This window comes from Vicia villosa, linkage group LG4 (assembly GCF_029867415.1).
Source record: "Vicia villosa cultivar HV-30 ecotype Madison, WI linkage group LG4, Vvil1.0, whole genome shotgun sequence".
Lineage (NCBI taxonomy): Eukaryota > Viridiplantae > Streptophyta > Magnoliopsida > Fabales > Fabaceae > Vicia > Vicia villosa.
In genome coordinates this window covers 17,152,566-17,161,264 of record NC_081183.1, presented here as the reverse complement: position 1 = coordinate 17,161,264, position 8,699 = coordinate 17,152,566, and the positions used below count along the sequence as shown (strand labels likewise).

The following is an 8,699-nucleotide window of genomic DNA, read 5'->3' as shown; positions in this document are numbered from 1 at the left end:
TAAATAGGACACACATGGACGTACTAGATAGTAGATAGATAAAGAGAAATGATATGTATACACCTGAAATTGACATATACACCGTATATTCATACAATAATGCATACTGTTTTATTTTTATTTATTATTTTAATCTAACTTGAAACTTGTGCCAATTGAAAGTGAGAGTTAAATGCTACGGTGTACTATACGGTGTTACAATTTGAGTGTAAATATAGCACCCCTCATAGATAAATAGTACACACATGGACGTACCACTTTATCTTTTAATATTTCAATAGGATAACTTTACCCTACTCACAAGAATTGTGTGAACAAAAATTCAGAGAGTTTGGAAGATAGGAAGTACATATTCCGACCTCTAAGCAGCCGCCGATGTTTCTTCCAATCTCTGCAGTTAACAATGCTACACTGGGAGCTTAAGAACCACCGTTGTCATCCTCCTGGTACAACTTCTCTCTATACCCATTATTTACACAATTTTTCTATCTCTCTCTATATGATTTCATTTAGTTTCATAAATTGAGCTTCAAAATGTTTTCATGACAGAATCACGCGGTTGAATAGCCAAGAGGTTTATATGTTATGACATTTTTGTTTGGAATTGGGGGTTGGAAGGAGAGGTGATGATGGTCACTTGATGCAAGTTTCATTGGCTGGTCAAATTCATTATCAGGTTCCATTGTTGTTTATTTAGATCTCTGAATGTTTCTCTCTATTCAAACTTAATTTGGTTTTACATGTTCTTTATTTTTTAGTAGTTTGTACTAGTTATGTTATATACTAACTGAGCATTAGCTACAATGATTTTACTTGTTAAACATTTAATGAGTTCTGGTTTGAGGAGCCTTCTGTTCCGCAAACTCAAGTCTTCCTAGATGCAATGCAATTCAGCAAATATTATTTACTATCGACAAGTTGGGTAAAGTCTTGAGTTAATATATTTTTGATAGAATCATTCTAATAATTGTTGCTTCTGTTTTTTGTTTTTTGGTTCCAAGTCTGGTGACTGGTGGGAACTTATGCTTTATTTATTTCATATACAGATATACTTCAAATTATTATGGGCTATGAAGCAAATTCATGTAGTAAGAATAAAAAAACGGCTTTGTTTAGAGTTTGGAGGGGAAGGGAGGGAATGACTTTAAAAAATAGAAAGAATTGGGTGAAAGGAATAAAAAGATTTTGGGTAGGAGGGTTTTGGAGGGTTTGATTTTATTCATAACACCAAAAACCCTATAAAATGGGGAACTCATAAATTGTATTGAAGGAGGATTTTTGAGGGTTTTGGAGGGCTTACATAAATTTTCCAAATATCATATAAGTAATTATACTATTTTGAAAATTAACAATTTAGTAATAATAATGACTCTTTTATCATTCTAAACAAAATTATTTTTTCAAAAAAAGTCAAATATTTTTCTATAATTTTCTAAAATTTTATTTTCGAAAGCCTTCCCCTCCCCCCCCCCCCCCCCCTCCAAACTCGCAAACATAGCCTAAGTGTGAACTCAAGGCCAAGGAGAATCAATATCACCAAAAAATATTAGTATACAAAGCTTCTCACCTTCTTGCGTGAGCTAGTTCTAACACTGCAACAATCTTAAAACCTCTGACAGCCTTAACTCAAGGGATTGTCACATATTTTACTTTAAACAAGTACAATTGAGGCTCGTTGTGGGGCCCGATAAAACTGAGTTAAGTTACCATTGCAACATTTGAATAGATAGCTATCTCTAAGTCTGACTCCTCCATCCATCACGGTGAACAAGAAGGTAGCAACTCCGACTAACCGGGAGTCTGACGGTGAGGATCATTTCATGGAAGAGATGCGCGTTGCCATGGAGGACTTACCCCGTCAAATTAAAACTTTGGAGGATAACACCCTACATATTTAACAATTCCAGTAGGAGGATGACCCTCTAGAAGAGACTGAAATCCTAGACCCCAACCTTTCTTAGATGAAATATGGGGGACGACAATATTAGAAAATTTCAACCCGCCCTCATTAGCCAAATTTGATGGTCACAATGACCCATATGAGTATGTCGCCTCCATCAATTATTGGGTTTCGAAATCCCACCCACAATTAAGATGCTAGGAGTAAGAGAAATTGCATCAAAGTTAAACATGTCATATTGACAATATTAATGGAAACAACATAAAGCATTTTGAACTCCAATGTAAAAGTAGCTAGTCACATTTTACTCCATGTCATACATAACCGTTGACATTAAATTTTTTCCTTTTAATAACGCCTTTGATTGAATCATTAATGAAAGTGAGGTTGCAGCATGTTGTTTCACGCTGAATTGTAGTCATAAATCTCTACGCGACACCTAAATCTAATTGGTAATGTGTATTTGCTACAAAAATACATCACTTTTCTCTCTTCTTACCACAAAGAGGAAGAAGTAAATATTCCATCCCCATTTCTCTTCCTCATACAACTATACCATGCATCATGACAGAATACATTAACGGAAGTTGATTGTATTTAAAGTGATTTCCAAATAATAGGAAAGTTGTGAGTCATATCCGTTCACATATATTGTTTGTGTCATCTGTGTCATGCAAATCAGAAATTTTTTGGATATTGTTTTCGTTGCATTTCGCAACCTCCTCTCTAGTAAAATGAGGAAGTGGTAGGAAAGAAGAATCATCATGCCATATTGCATGAACAACCATTGCATTAATATTAGTTGCATGATTAATTAACAAAAATACAACCCTCTTTGATATTACTTTAACCAAATCAATTAGAAACTTGTCCAATAACAATATAACTTCTCTAATGTCAGTTACAAGGTTTCTAGTTTGAACATGCGTCCTTGAGAAGTAGGCCGGAAGTAGGGTATTATCTCTAACGCATGGGTGTGTGAAGTTCGCATTTTCATATACAAATTCTTGTTGGGTGATGAGATGTTTGATTATTCCTCAAAAAGCACTCGTCTATTTGTCATCACGTCTGTTTAATAGACGGGTACTTTTAGATGATGGAATAATCAAACATCTAATCACTTAATAGAGATTTGTCTTTGAAAATGCGAACGTCACACACCTTCACATAAGGGCTAATACCATGCTTCAAACCTACTTCTCAAGAACGTTCAAATTAGAAACCTTGTAGCGGACGGACTGTAGATAGGTTATATTGTTATTGGACAATCTTCTAATTGGTCTGATTAAAATGATATCGAAGATGTGTTGGATTTCGTTGATTAACTGTGCGGTAAATATTAATGATTTTTCATGTAATTTGGCATGCTGATTCTTCTTTGTTACAACTTCTTCATTTTACTTGAGAGTTGGTTGCTAAATGGAGTGGAAATTATATTCTAAAATTTTTTGATTTGCATAACACAAAGACACATAGTATCTATGAACGACTAAGACTCACAACTTTTTTATAACCAACTTCCATTGAAGTATTCCGCCAATTAGATGGTATAGTTGTATGGAGCAAAGAACAATGGATGTGGAGTTGAGTACCAAGAGAAATGGGGATGCAATATTTATTTGTTCTTTTTATTCTGATAAAAATGAGGGGTTTTTTAAGTAGATCACACGACCAATTACCTAAAAGATTTAGGTGTCACATTAAAGTTTACGGCCCCAATTCAAACTGAAACAACTCTAACCTCACTTTCATAAGTGATTCTAACAAAGATGTTACTAAAAGAAAACATTTTTATTTGAAAGTTTATGACATGAAGTAAAAGGTGAGTAGTTGGCTAACTACATTTACACTGAAGTTTCAACTCTAATATGATGTTTTTTGCTACATGTTATTTGCATTAATATTGTCACTCACTTGTTTAACTTTGACCGGATTCCTCTTACTTGCCTATCATTTTAATTGTGGGTGTGATCTTCCTTCTATTGTCTTCTTTATGTTTTTAAAATTTATTTCTATGTATTAATACTACGGTATATGTATTTTTAGTTTTCTGTTTGATTTATATTTTTCTTTTTCGAAACACAATTGTATTCTCAAGTTATTTGCAATTTTTATAAGTTCAAGAATGTTCATACTGATGTTTTGTTTCTTTAATCTTTATTACATTGTTCCAAACATACGATGGCAATTTGTGGAAAGGAGATTACGATTTCATAGTTTAAGTTTGTTATTGCTCTTGGATGAGGTAAAATTGATTTTATATTTGTAGGATTGAATTCTTCTTATTGTTGAAGTTGAACAACTAACAGATACGAATTAGTTCTTAATTCTATATAGCTTGATAATAAATGTGTTCCTTTCTAATTTTGGTTTTTTTTGGTGTTGGGTTGTGTGTGGGGGAAGCTTCTGATTTTTATTAGCGCAAGAATGTTTATCCCCTTGTTCTTAGTTTTTTTAGCCTTTTCCATATATATTTAATATATTCAATGAGTATGTGAATCCCCTCATTCTAAGAATACTGCCAAGGTTCCAAACACTCAGGGGGGTCAGGATATTTTGATGCATGCCGAATTGGAGTTTGACACGGTCACTTTGGTGCATCTCCACAGTGGTGAACTGTATGATAGACGATTTTGCTGTCCAAACAGCCGCCTCAGCTGACTCGGGTTCATGGCCCAATTCTAAGTATGGTCTCCAAATAAACTGCAACGTAAAAAAAAATAATTACAAATTAGAGAAGATGGTTGATTTTACAAATATAGTTAGATAATGAAAAGTTTTAGTGGTATTACATCTTGGGGTCGAAGTCGATTCAAGAGTTGGCTGTAAAAAATTATTTTGTTTACAGGCGTTTTGGTGTAATCCAACCCAGTTGCATTAAACCTAAACACATCCAAAAATAGAAATCAATATAGTTACAATTAATAATAGAATAAATACACTAAATGAAATAACGTCATTAACTTACCTTGACGCGTAAGGGAAGATGTATATGTGCGGTTTTTAGGGGCTAATACTGGCATTCTCCACCATCACATGCTTGTAGCAAGAATGCACATCCATAAAATTTACAACTATCTTTTTTGCATTTTTGCACAAGGAGCTGTAGAGGTAAGCCAACACCGCAGAACCCTAAACACTAAGTCTTGATTTCATCAATGTCCTCAAGCAAAGACAAGTACATAAAATTTACACTATTCTCCGTGCCTTCGGGAAATAGAAACTTACCAAATAATAACATAATATACATTCTAGTTTTAATTATTTTTTCTTTTTCGGTCGAAAACTGATCCAACGTAACTGCGTCATAACGTTCTTTAAGGGCCGATAGCTTAATACCTTGGCTCCTCCCTCTTTCTCGGCCCTCACCCTCAATTAAATCTACACCCAGCATTTGCTCACATAGAGCATTGGGTTGTTGGACATTTCCATACACTGCTTTTTTATTTATTGAGAGACCTAATAACATGTACACGTCCTCTAGCGTGACGATACATTCACCCGTTGGAAGGTGAAAAGTATGAGTCTCGGGCCTCCAACGCTCACACAATGCCAATATAAATTTAGTATCATTTGTAGTATGTATTAAATTCATTACGTCCCCGAATTCCGCACGTTCAATATAAGACACAATCCAAGGGTCGGAGCATCTATCGGTTTTGCAAAACTGATAGATGCTCCCGACCCTTGGATTGTGTCTTATATTGAACGTGCGGGATTCGGGTACGTAATGAATTTAGTACATACTACAATTGATATTAAATTTATATTGGCATTGTGTGAGCATTGGGGGCCCGAGACTCAAACTTTTTACCTTCCAATGGGTGAATGTACTGTCACGCTAGAGGACGTGTACATGTTATTGGGTCTCTCAATAAATGGAAAAGCAGTGTATTGAAATGTCCAACAACCCAATGCTTTATGCGAGTAAATGTTGGGGTAGATTTAATTGAGGGTGAGGGCCGAGAAAGAGGAAGGGGCCAAGGTATTAAGCTATCGGCCCTTAAAGAACGTTATGACGCAGTTACGTTGGATCAGTTTTCGACTGAAGAAAAAAAATAATTAAAGATAGAATGTATATTATGTTATTATTTGGTAAGTTTCTATTTCCCGAAGGCACGGGAAATAGTGTAAATTTTATGTACTTGTCTTTGCTTGAGTACATTGATGAAATCAAGACGTATAGTTTGGGGTTCTGCGGTGTTGGCTTACCTCTACATCTCCTTGTGTAAAAATGCAAAAAATGATAGTTGTACATTTTATGGATGTGCATTCTTGCTACAAGCATGAGATGGTGGAGAATGCCAGTATTAGCCCCTAAAAACCCGCACATATACATCTTCCCTTACGCGTCAAGGTAAGTTAATGAGGTTATTTCATTTAGTGTATTTATTCTATTATTAATTGTACCTATATTGATTTCTATTTTTGGATGTGTTTAGGTTTAATGCAACTGGGTTGGATTACACCAAAATGCCTGTAAACAAAATAATTTTTTACCGCCAACTCTTGGATCGACTTCGACCCCAAGATGTAATACCACTAAAACTTTCCATTATCTAATTATATTCGTAAAATCAACCATCTTCTTTAATTTATAATTTTTTTTTACGTTGCAGTTTATTTGGAGATTATACTTGGAATTGGGCCATGAACCCGAGCTAGCAGAGGCGGATGTTTGGACGGCAAAATCGCCTATCATACGGTTCACCACTGTGGAGATGCACCAAAGTGACCGTGTCAAACTCCAATTCGACATGCATCAAAATATCCCCGACCCCCTGAGTGTTTGACCTTAATATATATATGGATTTGTATCTATAGGTTTTAAGTCCATCACCAATTCTGAAGAATTTTGGAAGGTAAGGCTTCCTTTTTGGCTTTCTAGCCCAGATTTTGAGTATTAGTAGAGCTTCTTAATGTTTTGCCACTACTTTGGGGTTTGGTTTTGTCTAGGAAATCTTTTTTCATGCTACTTTAGGTGCTGATATTTACTAGTGCAATTGGATATTTGATGGATTGGTGTTGGGGTTACTGCATATTCCAGCATGGTTTCTTTGCTTCATATGTTCTTCATGCTCTCTGTACATAGGTCAACTTCAAATATAGAATTCCTTTAAGTTATATACTAGGTTGTGTAATGTGCATCGTTCCGTTTCTTTCATCTGCCATCGTCTTCAATAATGTACTCTATAATTTTAGCTAATTATGTTTTAGATCTAATAAAGGTAAATTTGGTTAAAATAACAGATTATATTAGAATGGCTAGATAATGTGTTCCTCCAATTTTCTGCAGGATTTAGCGCCCAAGACTGGTTTTGCAATTTATCACTTCATTTGGTGATCATGAACTTCATTGGTTAAATTGGTCTGGTGTTTTTTTGTTATGTTTTTTGTTTTCAAGAGAAGCATTGGATGATAAAGATGAATAGTATTATATACATGAGTTTTATCAAACAGGATTTAAAGATGTCACTGAGATTTAGATTTGGATATTTTGGTCTCTTTCAAACTATCTATTTAATATAAAATGGATTCATGTGAAGCACCGGTAAAAATGATCCTATGTTCTTTGATGGTTTGAAATTAAGCCCTTCCACGTTTCCTCTTTACTAGATGTTTATATGTATAACACATGGATTAATATTATATGATTTTATTTTTAATTTATTTTTTGAACAAATAGTTTGATTATATAAAATATGAATGTTTTGGATTTTTGAATTGTGGGATTGAATTTCGATAGTATATTTGAAGGGAGATAGATGTAATATATTTGTATTTATAAATATTTTATGAGTTATAATATTTTATGTCTTTTGGATGTTATTTATTATCAAATTTTTGAAGTTTAAGCATCACATATCTTTTTAAGTATGATATAAAATAATTTCTCATCCGTCCAGTTAAGTCAACCCAATTGATAGTTTGTGTAGAAACATAAAAGAAGAAATCAAAACTCTTTTAGATAAAAATCTCAAAAAACACTCTAGATCTCTTTGAAGTTGTGCAACTCTTTATGTTAACAATCAAGGCGAAATAAGAACCTGGAGTCTTAATGAAGTTCTGGAATGGATTTGATATATGATTCCTAACAAGTGATAACTTATTAATAGACTTAAGAAGCCAAAGTGTTTTAAAAATTTGATCTAAGGTTTATCCAAGTTCAGGAACAAGATAAGTACAAACAGATTTATAGTGTCGTTTGATCATTATGAATGCACTACTAAAAATATTACATTTGGTTAAAAAATTTTACATCAGGTATAAAGATAATTGATGTGAAAAATATATGTCAAAAAATTTTACATCAGGTTTTATAATAAATTGATGTGAAAAAAATTTAATTTTAGAGATTTTACATCAGACATTTAATGGACATGAAGGGAAAAATAAAACAAAAATAAAAAAACCAATACACGGTGGCATAACCGTAAATAAGCTGAAATTATTTTATAAAGCCTTTCCCATCGGGTGCTAAACGGCCTGATGGGAAATATATGGTTTACTGGGCTTTTACATCAGGTGCTGAACGGCCCGATGGGAAAAATTAAACAAAAATAAAATCGTAAATAAGCTGAAATTATTTTATAAAGCCTATTACATCAAGTGCTAAACGGCCCGATGGGAAAAGTAGCGCATAATGGGCTATTACTTCAGCCCATATATTACCCGATGGGAAATAGTCTCTCCCACTATTTCACTAAACCCTAACCTCACAAAACATTTCCCAAATCTGTTTTTTTCTTTCACCGCGAGAGCTCCCACCGCGACACCGCCTCCCACCGTGACACCGCCT

The 8,699-nt window shown here is 34.1% G+C and overlaps 1 long non-coding RNA gene across 2 annotated transcripts; it reads left to right on the top strand.

Annotated features, from left to right (window-relative positions):
* The first annotated feature begins 258 nt into the window (after nt 1-258).
* On the top strand, nt 259-8,689 carry LOC131594593 (uncharacterized). Of its 2 annotated transcripts, none has more exons than XR_009281423.1 (3): nt 259-446; nt 550-4,145; nt 7,197-8,678. It is a non-coding gene; the product is annotated as an uncharacterized LOC131594593 (long non-coding RNA). The 2 variants fall into 2 exon arrangements; XR_009281422.1 differs by having other exon boundaries at nt 261-446; nt 550-676; nt 7,197-8,689.
* The last annotated feature ends 10 nt before the right edge of the window (nt 8,690-8,699 follow it).